Source organism: Cnephaeus nilssonii, assembly GCF_951640355.1.
Source record: "Cnephaeus nilssonii genome assembly, chromosome: Y".
Lineage (NCBI taxonomy): Eukaryota > Metazoa > Chordata > Mammalia > Chiroptera > Vespertilionidae > Cnephaeus > Cnephaeus nilssonii.
In genome coordinates this window covers 7,556,894-7,569,213 of record NC_137096.1, presented here as the reverse complement: position 1 = coordinate 7,569,213, position 12,320 = coordinate 7,556,894, and positions in this window count along the sequence as shown.

The window sequence follows — 12,320 nt, the reverse complement described above, 5'->3', positions numbered from 1 at the left end:
CACACCCGGGAGGGCCGTACCCTCTTCATGTCCAGCCTCTCAGAGGCCTAAATCTGGGAGAAAGGGATGCCGCCCACAGGTGAAGATTCCTGCCTTCCCCTTGGGCTCCTGGATGGGTAGCCCAGAAGGATTTTCAAAAGGTGTGGTTCACCCAAATCAGTACACACATCCTAGGGAATGCTCACCTGCCACTCTGAGTGCTCTCCAAGACTTTTCACATAGGCTAATCCTGCAGTGGACTGGGCGTCCAGAGGACATTGCAGGTAGCAACTGTTACTAAATCAGGAGGCTAATGTACAGGTGGTGTCATGGAAGTGCAAGTCAGCCCGCAATTCCTTCCTGATTAGCCCACCCTGCTTTTACCCCTGGCTTAACCTTTCTCGTCTCAGTGTCTTCACCTGAAAGGAACAACAATTGACAGCATTAATGTTCAAAGTGTCCTGGCATGAGTCTGGCTAGAAAATCACCTTCCACTGATGCATCCCTTGCCCGTCTGTCACTCTTATCATCTCCATTGTACCCCAGTCTCTCTTGTGTCCTCATATTGGCCAAGCACTTTACTCTCCCAGAATTTGTGCAGTCTGTCCTCACGCCCAGAACAGGATCCTTCCAAGGCCCCAATGGACCCTCCTTGCTCAGACCTCAAGGCAGGAGTCTGCCTGCCTCTGTACGTTTCCATACCAGGCCCTGTGTTTCTAGACAGAATTAGTTACAAAGAGCCAGTTGTAGACAATGGTATCATTTGCTTCGGATGTGTGTGTGTGTATGTGTGTGTGTGTGTGTGTGTAAGTGTGAGTGTGTGTGTGTGTGTGTGTGTTCTATTTTTTTCTAAACCTTGTGAGGAGAGACTGTGTGTAGCTCTGAGCATGGCATTAGCAGCAACAGTAGGGCAAATACATGCCAAATGCATCTAGAAGAGAGGAGGGAGGGTAGGCTGAACCTCTAGTTCCAAGGTGAAATAATTGAGGTTTTTGGTGTTGTGTAGTTTTCTATCTGCTCTGCTCTAGGTGACAATCCCTGATCCACTGGGGATGAGTGCAGTGGCCTCATTTGTACTCATCCGTTCATCCATGTAGCTGGAACTCTAAAACTCCTAGTTCATATGCATGGGGAACGTCTGGAGGAATGGCGGGGTAGGCTCACAGAACAAGGTAGCCTTACCACCCTGCCTGTTACTGTCAGCCCCACGACCTTCCCACAGGCTAAGGTAAAGAGATGCAGGGCCACCTGCATGACAGGGACACAGTGCCCACTGCCACTATCCCTCTCAGGAAAAGTCTCACAGTTTGAGGAGTCTGAGTATTTACCAGGCCTGAGTGAGGAAGTGAAACGGGACACAATGTGTCTGAGGCTGCCTGTCACTACTTGAACCAAAATAAGCAGAGACAGGATAGAAGCACATGTGAGCATTTATTCCAACAATGGGGTCAATAAAGGGGTCAGTAGTCGCTCAACCTGGAAATGCTGCTCTGACCCCCTGGGGAGAAGATAGCTACCTGTAGCTGCCAGCTGCAAGTGTAACATGGAAAGGGGAGGGGAGGGCCTGCAGTCAGGCCTTCAGGAGCACAAACTACTATAACACGCTGGCTAATCTTCTATGACCCAAGCAACAGCTCAGCCCCTTCCTGGGAACGGAGAATCGTCAGCCTTCCTGAGAAAAGAAGGGTCAAAGCGTGCCCTGTCCTTGGTCTGTTCCTAAATGCAATTATTTTCTGAGTAATGGCCCCATGGAGGCAGCTTATGTTTTTAGTACAGCCTGGTTCATCCTCCAGTGTCCCAGGGCCTCTTATTCATAGTTTGGGAGGTGAGTAATAATGAAACAACTGTGGCTCTATTCTTATTACATGCCCTTCCCCCCTGTCTGAAGCTGATTTCAAAAGAACCCACAGAGAAGCTTAATGCCAGCATGACAGACAGGGCCTGGGCCTCTGCTTTGCATGTCACCTCTCCCTCACCTCTCCAGCCTGACTTTTGTCTCCTAAAGAGACTATGGAAAAGCAGGCACCAAAACCTGTCACAGGGAGGTGCCAGCCCCCTGGGCCCCCTGGAGGCACCATCCCAGAGGAGAGCCCAGGTTAAGGTTAATCTAAGGGGCAGCTCTGCCAGAGGCTGCGCACCATACTGCGGCTGGTGCCTCCCACCTCTCCTCAGCTTTGTTGGCCTGCTCCCCCTCAGGAGCCTCCTGCCCCTCTTTCTGTTTTCAGGCCCAGTTGCCACTTTGCCCAAAGGGATTTGTTGGGGAGAAGGCGGCTTGGGGGAGGTGAGCAGAGCAAACGGGGCAATTGGGGCTCCTGACAGAGCTCTGGTAACCCAAACCCCAGGGGAAGATGAGGAGAGCAGCTGTGGAGAGAGACCCTGTAATTGCATGTGGCCGGCTCTCCTCTGCCCATAGGGTTACAAAAATGTCCCCGTCCAGACAGTAGGGACAGTGGCCTAGCCGGGGCAGGGAGCTCTTTTCTAGACAGAGGGCTGCGGTGGGGGTGGGAGAGGGGCCAAGCCTCGCTCAGGGACCCCTGGAGGTGAGTGGCAGCCCAAACCTCAGAGGGAAGGGCCCTAGGGAGTGGGCTGCAGGGAAACACAGACCAGGGGTGGCAGTGGGAGGTAAGCTGGGGGTCGGGGCCTCCTGTTTCTCCCTGCACATCCGAGCCCACCCCACCCACCCCACCCTCATACCGGAAGCACCGGGTCCCCCACACTGCCCCCCACCGGTTCCCACCCCTTGCAGCTGGTGGGCGGGCCCCAGCGCCCCCTCCTGGGCTCCCTGGGAGACCCCGCTGGTGATCTCGGGATCTCGCGAGGGTTCGCCCCTGAGGACCCGGGCCGCAGCTCCAGGAAGCTCCTGAGGCGGCCACCGCTGCTTTCCCTCCAGCCGCTGTGCTGTGCAGACCAGCTGGTGAGGAGCGCGGCCTGTGGAAAGGTAAGTTCACACTCTGGGTTCTTGCTTTCTCCGGGGTGAACTTCTTCCTCCTTGGGGCAGCTTGTGCTGGTCATGGTACCCCGCAGCCCCTCCCCGCCGCCATTTTCCTCTGAAAATGAGCTCCCCGGGGGTTGGAGGGAAGGCCTGAGGGAAAACCTGGCTCTTCGTGTGAGGCCAGGCCCTGGGCTGCGCACACGTGGCGCTCGCTGAGGAGACTGACACGCAACAATTCATGGAACTCGGGCACCGGCGTTCATTGTTGGACCTCCGCTGGCCGCCTTTGCACTTGACAAAGGGTGCCCCCCACCCCCCACCCCACCCCACCCCCGGGATCGGCTCCTCTGGCTCCTCAAGTCTGTGGGCTCTCAGGCCAGCCCAGCCCTGCTCCAGGGCGTGGGGGACACAGAAGGGGCAGAAATGTGGCTGCTGGACGGTGGGCAGTGTCCACTTGGGAAAGGTCGCTGTTGACAGAGCATAAGGCCTGTGGCCAACGTCGTCCTCTGGATCAGCCGGTGAGAAAGTGGTGGTCAGGTTTGGGGATAAGAGGTGATGCCCACTGAGAGGACAGGGTCCTGTCTCCCGGGGTGTGTGTGTGTGTGTGTGTGTGTGTGTGTGTGAGAGAGAGAGAGAGAGTTCTCACCTGATGATATGTGTGAGGGTTTCTTATCTTTGTTACTGGTTAAGGTATTACATATGTGCTCTTATCGCCCCATATCCCCTCACCCCTCAGTCATGCCCTCCCCCTCACCCCCGGGTGTCTGTGTCCATTGGTTAGGCTTGTGTGCAGGCATACAGGTCCTTTGGTTGATCTTTCCCCCTCACCCCCACCTTCCCCTACCTTCCCTCTGAGGTTTCAGCAGCTGATCATGCTTCTCTGTCTCTGGATCCATTTTTGTTCATCAGTTTGTGTTGTTTATTATAATCCACAACTGAGTGAGATCATGTGATATTTATCTTTCTCTGACTGACTGACTTCGCTCTGCATAAGACTCCTCAGCCCCATCCATGCTGTTGCAAATGGTAAGCGTTCCTTCCTTTTCTATGGCAGCATAGTATTACAGTGTGCAGATGCACCACAGTTTTTTAATCCACTCATCTGCTAATGGGCACTTAGGCTGTTTCCAAATCTTAGCTATGGTGAAGTGTGCTGCTATGAACATAGGGGTGCATATATCCTTTCTGATTGGTGTTTCTAGTTTCTTGGGATATATTCCTTGAAGTGGGATTACTACATCAAATAGTAGTTCCATTTTTAGTCTTTTGACTAAAAGTACTGTTCTCCTCAGTGGCTGCACCAGTCTGCATTCCCACCAGCAGTGCATGAGGGTTCCTTTTGTTCTGCATCCTCACCAACCCTTGTCGTTTATTGATTGCTTGTTGGTAGCCATTCTGACAGGTGTGAGATGTACCCCATTGTCATTATTATTTGCATCTCTCGGATAATTAGTGACTTTGAGCATGTTTTCATGTGTCTCTTGGCCTTCCTTCTGTCTTCTTTCGAAAAGATTTATTTAGGTTCATTGCCCATTTTTTTATTGGATCATTTATCTTTTATTAAGTTGTATAAGTTCCCTGTAGATGTTGGCGATTAAAACTTTATCAGTGATAACATTTGAAAATGTGTTCTCCCATACATTGGGCTTTCTTGTTGTTTTCTTGATGGTCTCTTTTGCTGTGCAAAAGCTTTTCATTTTGATGTAGTCCCATTTGTTAATTTTTCTCTTTAGCTTCCATTGCCCTAGGAGCGGTATCAGTGAAGATTTTCTTTCAGTACATGTGTGAGATTTTGTTGCTTGTTGATTCCTCTAGTATTTTTATGGATTCCCATCATATGTTCAAGTCCTGTATCCATTTTGAGTTTATTTTTCTGTATGGTGTAAGTTGGTGATCTAGTTTCATTTTTTTGCATGTATCTGTCCAATTTTCCCAACACCATTTATTGAGGAGACTGTCTTGACTCTATTTTATGTTCATGCCTCCTTTTGTCAAATATTATTTGAGCATAGTGGTTTGGGTCAATATCTGGATTCTCTATTCTATTCCATTGGTCTATATGTCTGTTCTTGTGCCAGTACCAGGCTGTTTTGAGAACAGTGGCTTTGTAATACAATTTGATATCTGGTATTTTGATCCCTCCAACTTTGTTCTTTCTCAGGATTGGTGTGGCTATTCAGGGTCTTTTTTTATTCCAGATGAATTTTTGCAGAGTACTTTCTAGGTCTGTGAAATATGCTGTTGGTATTTTCATGGGGAGTGCATTGAATCTATAGATTGCTTTGGGTAGTATGGACATTTTAATGATGTTGATTCTACCAATCCTTGAACATGTTATGTTCTTCCATCTCTTTATGTCTTCCTCTATCTCTTTTTTCACTGTCCGGTAGTTTTCCGCTTATAGTTCTTTTACCTCCTTAGTTAAGTTTATTCCTAAGTATCTTAATTTTTTTGATGCGATGGTAAATGGGATTGCTTTTTTAGTCTCTCTTTCTGTAAGTTGACTATTGTTGTATAGAAACGCCATGGATTTCTTGGCATTGATTTTGTATCCTGCTACATTGCCCAACTCATTTATTAAGTCTATTAGTTTTTGGTGGATTCTTTCAGTTTTTTTGTGTAAAATATCATGTCGCCTGCAAATAGGGACAGCTTTACTTCTTCTTTTCCAATATGGATGCCTTTTATTTCTTCTTGTCTAATTACAATGGCTAATACTTCCAGTACTATGTCAAACAGGAGTGGTGAGAGTGGGCATCCTTGTCTAGTTCCTGCTCATAGGGGAAATGGTTTTAGTTTTTGCCCATTGAGTATGATGTTAGCTGTGAGTTTATTAAATATAGCTTTCTTTTATGTTGAGGTATCATCCTTGTTTCCCATCTTGTTGAGAGATTTTATCAAGAAAGGATGTTGAATTTTGTCAAATGCTTTTTCTGCATCAATTGATAAAACTATGAGAATTTTATCTCTCAATTTGTTTATGTGATGTATCACATTTATTGATTTGCGGATATTTTACCATTCTTGCATTCCTGGGATAAATCATACTTGTTCATGGAATATGATCTTTCTGATGCACTGCTGGATCCGATTTGCTAGAATTTGTTGAGAATTTTGGCATTTATGTTCATGAGGGATATTGGTCTGTAATTCTCTTTCATTGTGTTGTCTTTATCTGGTTTTGGTATTAGGGTGATGCTGGCTTCATAGAAGGATCTTGGAAGTGTTCCTTCCTCTTGAAATTTTTGAATAGTGTGAGGAGGATAGGTTTTAATTCTTCCTTGAATGTTTGGTAAAACTACCCTGTGAAGCCGTCTGGTCCTGGGCTTTTGTTTGCTCAAAGCTTTTTGATGACTACTTCAATTTCTTCCATAGTTATTGGTCTATTGAGATGTTTGATTCTTCCTGATTGAGTTTTGGAAAGTTATATTTTTCTAGGAATATGTCCATTTCCTCCAGGTTGTCCAGTTTGATGGAATAGAGTTGTTCATAGTATTTTTAAAAAATCCTTGTATTGCTTTGGGGTCTGTTGTTATTTCTCCTCTTTCATTCCTGATTTTGTTTATTTGGGTCCTTTCTCTTTGCTTCTTGGTGAGCCTTGCTAGAGGTTCATCAATCTTGTTTATCCTTTCAAGAACCAGCTCTTGTTAGTTGATCTTTGGTATTGTTTTTTTTTCTTTCTTTTTTTATTTGTCTCTATGTAGTTTACCTCTGCTCTGATCTTTATTATTTCCTTCCTTCTGCTTCCACTGGGCTTTTGTTGCTGCTCTCTTTCTAACACTTTGAGTTGTAGGGTTAGGTGATGTATTACCATTTTTTCTTGTTTTTTACTGTAGGCTTGTAGAGCTATGAACTTCCCTCTCAAGACTGCTTTAGCTGTGTCCCATAGATTTGTGATTGTTGTGTTTTCATTGTCATTTGTTGTCATGATGTTTTTTTATTTCTTCTTTGATCTCTCTGATAACCCAGTTATTGTTTAATTGCATGATGTTTACTCTCCATGTGTTTGATTTTTTTGGATTGTTTTTATTGTAGTTGATTTCCAGTTTTAAGCCACTGTGATCTGAGAAGATGCTTGATATGATTTCTATCTTCTTGAATTTGAAGAGACTTTGCCTGTGACACAATATTTGGTCTATTTTTGAAAATGACCCATGTGCACTTGAGAAGAATGTATATTCTGTGGCTTTGGGGTGAAATGTTCTGAAGATGTCAATTAATTCCATCTCGTCTAGTGAGTCATTAAGGATTGATGTTTCTTTGCTGATTTTTGTTTAGAGGATTTGTCCAATGGTGATAGTGAGATATTAAAGTCACCTAGTATGATTGTATTGCTATCAGTCTCTCCCTTGTTATCCTCCAGGAGTCTTTTTATGTATTTGGGTGGTTTTGTATTGGTTGCGTATATGTTTACCAGTATTATTTCTTCTTGTTGGATTTCTCCCTTTAGTATTATGAAGTGGCCTTCCTTATCTCTTTTTTATGTCCTTCACTTTGAGATCTAATTTGTCAGATATAAATATTGCTACACCAGCTTTTTTTCCATTTCCATTCACCTGGAAAACCTTTTTCTATCCTTTTACCCTCAGTCTGTGTGCTTCTTCTTTTCTGAAGTGGGTTTCTTGTATACAGCAGATATATGAGTCATGTTTTCTTATCCAATCAGTTACCCTATGTCTTTTGATTGGGACATTTAATCCATTTACATTTAAAGTTATTATTGATAGGTACTTGTTTGTCACCATTTTTATTCTTTACCCCTGTGTTCCTTCTTCACTTCTGATTCCTTTTTTTTTTTTTTTTTTCAGCAGACCCTTTAGCATTTCTTGCATTACTGGTTTGGTGGTAATAAACTCCCTTAGTCCTTTTTTGTCTGTGAAACTCCTGATTTCATCTTCAATTTTGATTGATAGCCTTGCTGGGTACAGTATTCTTGGATTCAGACCCTTGCTTTGCACGACTTTGTATATTTTATTCCATTCCCTTTTGGTCTGACGTGTTTCTGTTGAGAAATCAGTTGCTAGTCTGATGTGGGATGCTTTGTAGGTAACTTTCTGTCTCTCGCCGCTTTTAAGATTTGTACATTTTCGTTGCTGTTATCCAATCCTCCTTCCTATCTAAGAAAAGAGTAATATGCAAATTAACCATCACTCCGCTACACCACAAGCCACGCCCAGAAGTCACACCCACTGGCCAAACAGGAGTGAATATGCAAATAAACCCAACCAAGATGGCTACGGCCACAGAGAGCAGGAGCAGAGTTTGGGTTTCCCCGGTAATGGAAGACGCCAAGCTTTCTGTCTGCCCTTGCCGGACTAGGCCTCCACTCAAGGCTACAAAGTTTCAATGATAGAATATACATAAATCCAAACAGAAATGGCGGCAGCCACAGAGCTGGAAAGAGCAGGAGGCTAGGGTTGTCCCTGGCAATGGAGGAAGCCAAGCTTTCTGCACACCCTGGCCAGCCCAGGCCTCTGCTTGAGGCTACAAAGTTTCAATTATAGAAGATATGTAAATTCCAACAGAAGTGGCTACAGCAAAGGAGCGAGCAGGAGTGTTGGCTCCGCTTAAGGCTACAAAGTTTCAATTGTAGAAGATAAATATACCCCAGATACCAGGGCCTCCGCTTGGGTCGCGAGGGGGCATAGCCGGCCTGCAAACCACCACAGGCCCCTTGCCCAGGCCGCCCCACGCCCCAACAGTACCGCCACCCTGATCCGGGACACCTTTCAAGGCAAACCAGCTGGCCCCACCCATGCTCAAGGCCTCTATCCTATCTAATAAAAGAGTAATATGCAGATTGACCATCACTCCAACACACAATATGGCTGCCACCATGTGGTAAAAGATCCTGCCCCCATGTGGACTCAAATGGCCACCACAAGATGTCCAGCATGGGCAGGCAGTTGGTAGGAAACAAGCCTGAAATTTAGGGATGTTTTTGGCCTTCAAGCCAGCAGAGGAGTGCAGTTACGGGGAGACCAGGCCTGCATGGAAGAGCAGTTGGGATGGACCCAGGCCTTCAGGGGAGGGCAGTTAGGGGTGACCAGGCCTGCAGGGAAGAGCAGTTGGGAGAGAACCAGGCCTTCAGGGGAGGGCAGTTAGGGGTAACTAGGCCTGCAGGGGAGAGCAGTTGGGGGCAAACAGGCTGGCAGAGAGCAGTTAGACATCAATCAGTCTGGCAGGGGAGTGGTTAGGGGTTGATCAGGCTGACAGGAAGAAGCAGTTAGGGGCAAACAGGAAGGCAGGCAGGCGAGCAGTTGGGAGCCAGCAGTCCTGGATTGTGAGAGCGATGTCCGACTGCCAATTTACGCCCAGTCCCACTGGGATCGCATCTAAACGGGCAGTCGGACATCCCTCGAAGGGTCCGAGCTTGAAGAGAGCACAGGCTGGGCTGAGGGACACCCCCCGCATGCACTAATGTCGTGCTCTGGGCCTATAGATTAATTATAATGTGCCTTGGGGTTGTTCTTTTGGGGTTCATTTTGCTTGGGACTCTGTGAGCTTCTTGGATTTGTGTGCGGTTTTTCTTCCATATATAAGGAAAGTTTTCTGTCAGTATTTCTTCCAACAGGTTTTCTGTTCCTTGCTCAGTTTCCTCTCCATGGAACCTCTATTATGCGGATGTTGTTGTTTTTTGTGATGTCCCAAAGTTCCTTTAGGCTCTCCTCCTGCTTTTTCATTTTTTTTTTCTAGAAGCTTCTCTACTTGGATATTTTTCCTACCTAGTCTTCTAGCTCACTAATGCGGTCCTATGCCCCCTCTAGTCTACCCTTGATGCTTTCTGTTGAGTTCTTTACAGCAGCGATGTCATTTTTCATTTCTTCTTGGGTCTTCTTCATTTCCGCTTGTTTCTTACACATATTGTCGAATTTGTCTTCCATTCTTTTCAGCCACCTTATGACCATTTATCTGAATTATTTCTCTGACAGGTTGCTTGCCTCTATTTCATTTACTTCCTTTTCTGGTGATGCCTGCTTTTCTTTCATATGCGGGCTGTTTCTTTGGCTCCCCATGATCTCACATCTCCATGTGTCTGTTTATATAGTTCTCTCTCTCCTGCATTCATTTAAAGGCACAAAATACAACACAACCAGGTACAATGCACAAGACACTGAACAGAAATGTATTCATGATATTACTAGCCCCAAATAAAGGTGACCACCAGGAAAAGGCGAATTAGAGAATAAGAGAGAAAGAAGAAGAGACAAAAGAAGGAATACAAAAATGAAATTGGGAAAAAGATAAAAAAGTAACAGAGGAAATAAAGAGAATAAGAAAGAAGAGGGGAACATACTATATATATGGGGAGAAAACTCGAGTAGAACAGCCACTAATCCCAACAAATGCCAGCAACAAGTACCTGGAGATGAATGCACACTACAAACAAGAACTAATATTAAGTGTAGGCAGGGAAAACAAAAGCAAAAACAAAACAAAAAAAAAACAAAAAAAAAGGAATAAGCAAAAAAATCTCACAAACGAGCATAAAAATTGATATAATAAAAAATCAAGCAAACAACAAAGAGAAAAAATATTGGATAGTGAAGAAAGAGAAGAGAGAGGTGTGTATGGACTTGAGAAGGGGATTGGAATATAAGTAGGGTGAAATTTTAACAGGGGTAAAATGAAGTGATAGAGAAAATCTAAAGCAGAAATAGGGTAAGGGAAACAGGACAACAACAGGGGAAAAGTGAGGAAGAGAGTGATGGCATAAAGCTAAGGTTGAGATAGAGTAAAATGATGCTAAAGGAAAGATGAAAATAGAATATAGAACACTAATCCCAAAGTAAAATAAAAAGAAAATAAAATGACACTTTAAAAAAAATCTAAAAAATTAGTAGTAATAATGCTGATGGAAAATAACGATGTAATAATTAAAAAAGTAAAATCAAGTGAGGAAAAAAGAAAAAAAAATATTTTCTTAATTAAAAGATGAAAAAAATAAAAATAAAAATGTGCAGTAGTGAAGGTCATTAACTTCCTCTACTGTTCTGTTTGGCACACCTGTTTCTTAGTCAGGACAGTGTTGAAGTTCCCTGAGTTCCACTGCTCCTGTGTGTTGTAAGCCAGTCCTGAGTTTTAAGCAGGCAGTACATCTCTATTTATTGTATTCCTTTATTTGTGTTTACACAAGAGTCCATTTGTGATTCAACCCCTCGGTGGCAGTGTTTCTGGATTGACCTCCAGGTCTATAGGTTCTCTCTAGCTGGTGTTTAGATTTTGTTTTCCCTGTGGCACTTAATACTTGTTTGTGGGTGTGGGTTGCCCCAGAGCTGTTTCTCTGATGGTTATTCCCCGCTCTGATCCCCAGGTTCCAGAAAAACAACTTTCCCCTGCAGTCTCTTTGGGTGTCCCCAGTTGGGTGAACCTATATTGGGCATAGTAATCAGAAGCAAGGACTTAAAGGGGAAAAATAAAGAAGAAGAAAAAAAAAAAAAGAGAGCCAGAGTAAGTGTGCGAACTCCAGTGCTGCGTGCAGTCTTTTTTCCCCTTGGGTCTAAGCAGCTGGCACACTTTTAAAATTTCTAGGCTGTCCTTTGGCATCCAGATCCAAATGGGTTGCTTTTTAGAGTTCCCTTCTTTTAGCAGCTCTGAGGACCCCCTTCCATATTCAGGGATCATGCCAGCCCCAAGGGCCATGGATTTTTCTAGGCACAGATTTCCCCAGGTTCTCCAGCTCCCACTGTACACGAGTTTCTCTCTCCTGCTGGGACAATGAACCTCACCTTATCCCAGGCAAAATCTGACCTTTCTGTGAGGGAGTGTAGAGCTCCTCTGAATCCGCGTGCTTGCGCCAATTGGGGACCTGTATTCTCAGGTTCACAGCTGTAAGGTGGGTGCCATATTTGTAGATTCCCTGGGCTTTTCACTCTTTCGATAACATCCACTTTCCCATTCAAGATGGCATGGTCTCCGCATTTGAGCCGGTCACTCTGGGAGGGGGAACCCAGCAGCAGAGGGGGCTGCCCGTTTAGGGAAGCCCTGTCCAGCAGTCCCCCACAATCTCCTGAAGTATAGCTGTCCCTCAACTCACCACCAAACACTCCCCGTGCAACCACACACTCTCCCTTTGTTTTCTCACTCACATGCTATCTTGCAGTCTGCCTTCCTGTCAGCAGCCATCTTCTGTTTCTTCTTCAGCATTTTGTAGTTTTCTGAGTAGTGGTCTTTTACCTCCCTAGTTAAGTTTATTCTTAGGTATCTAAATTTTTTGATGGGATGGTAAATGGTATGGTTTTTTAAAATCTCTTCTGTAAGTTTATTATTGGTGTATAAAAATGTCCTAGATTTCATGGCGTTAATTTTGTATCCTGCTACATTGCCAAATTCATTTATTAAGTCTAATAATGATTGATGCAGTCTTCAGGGTTTTCTATGTACAGTATCATGCCATCTGCAAATAATG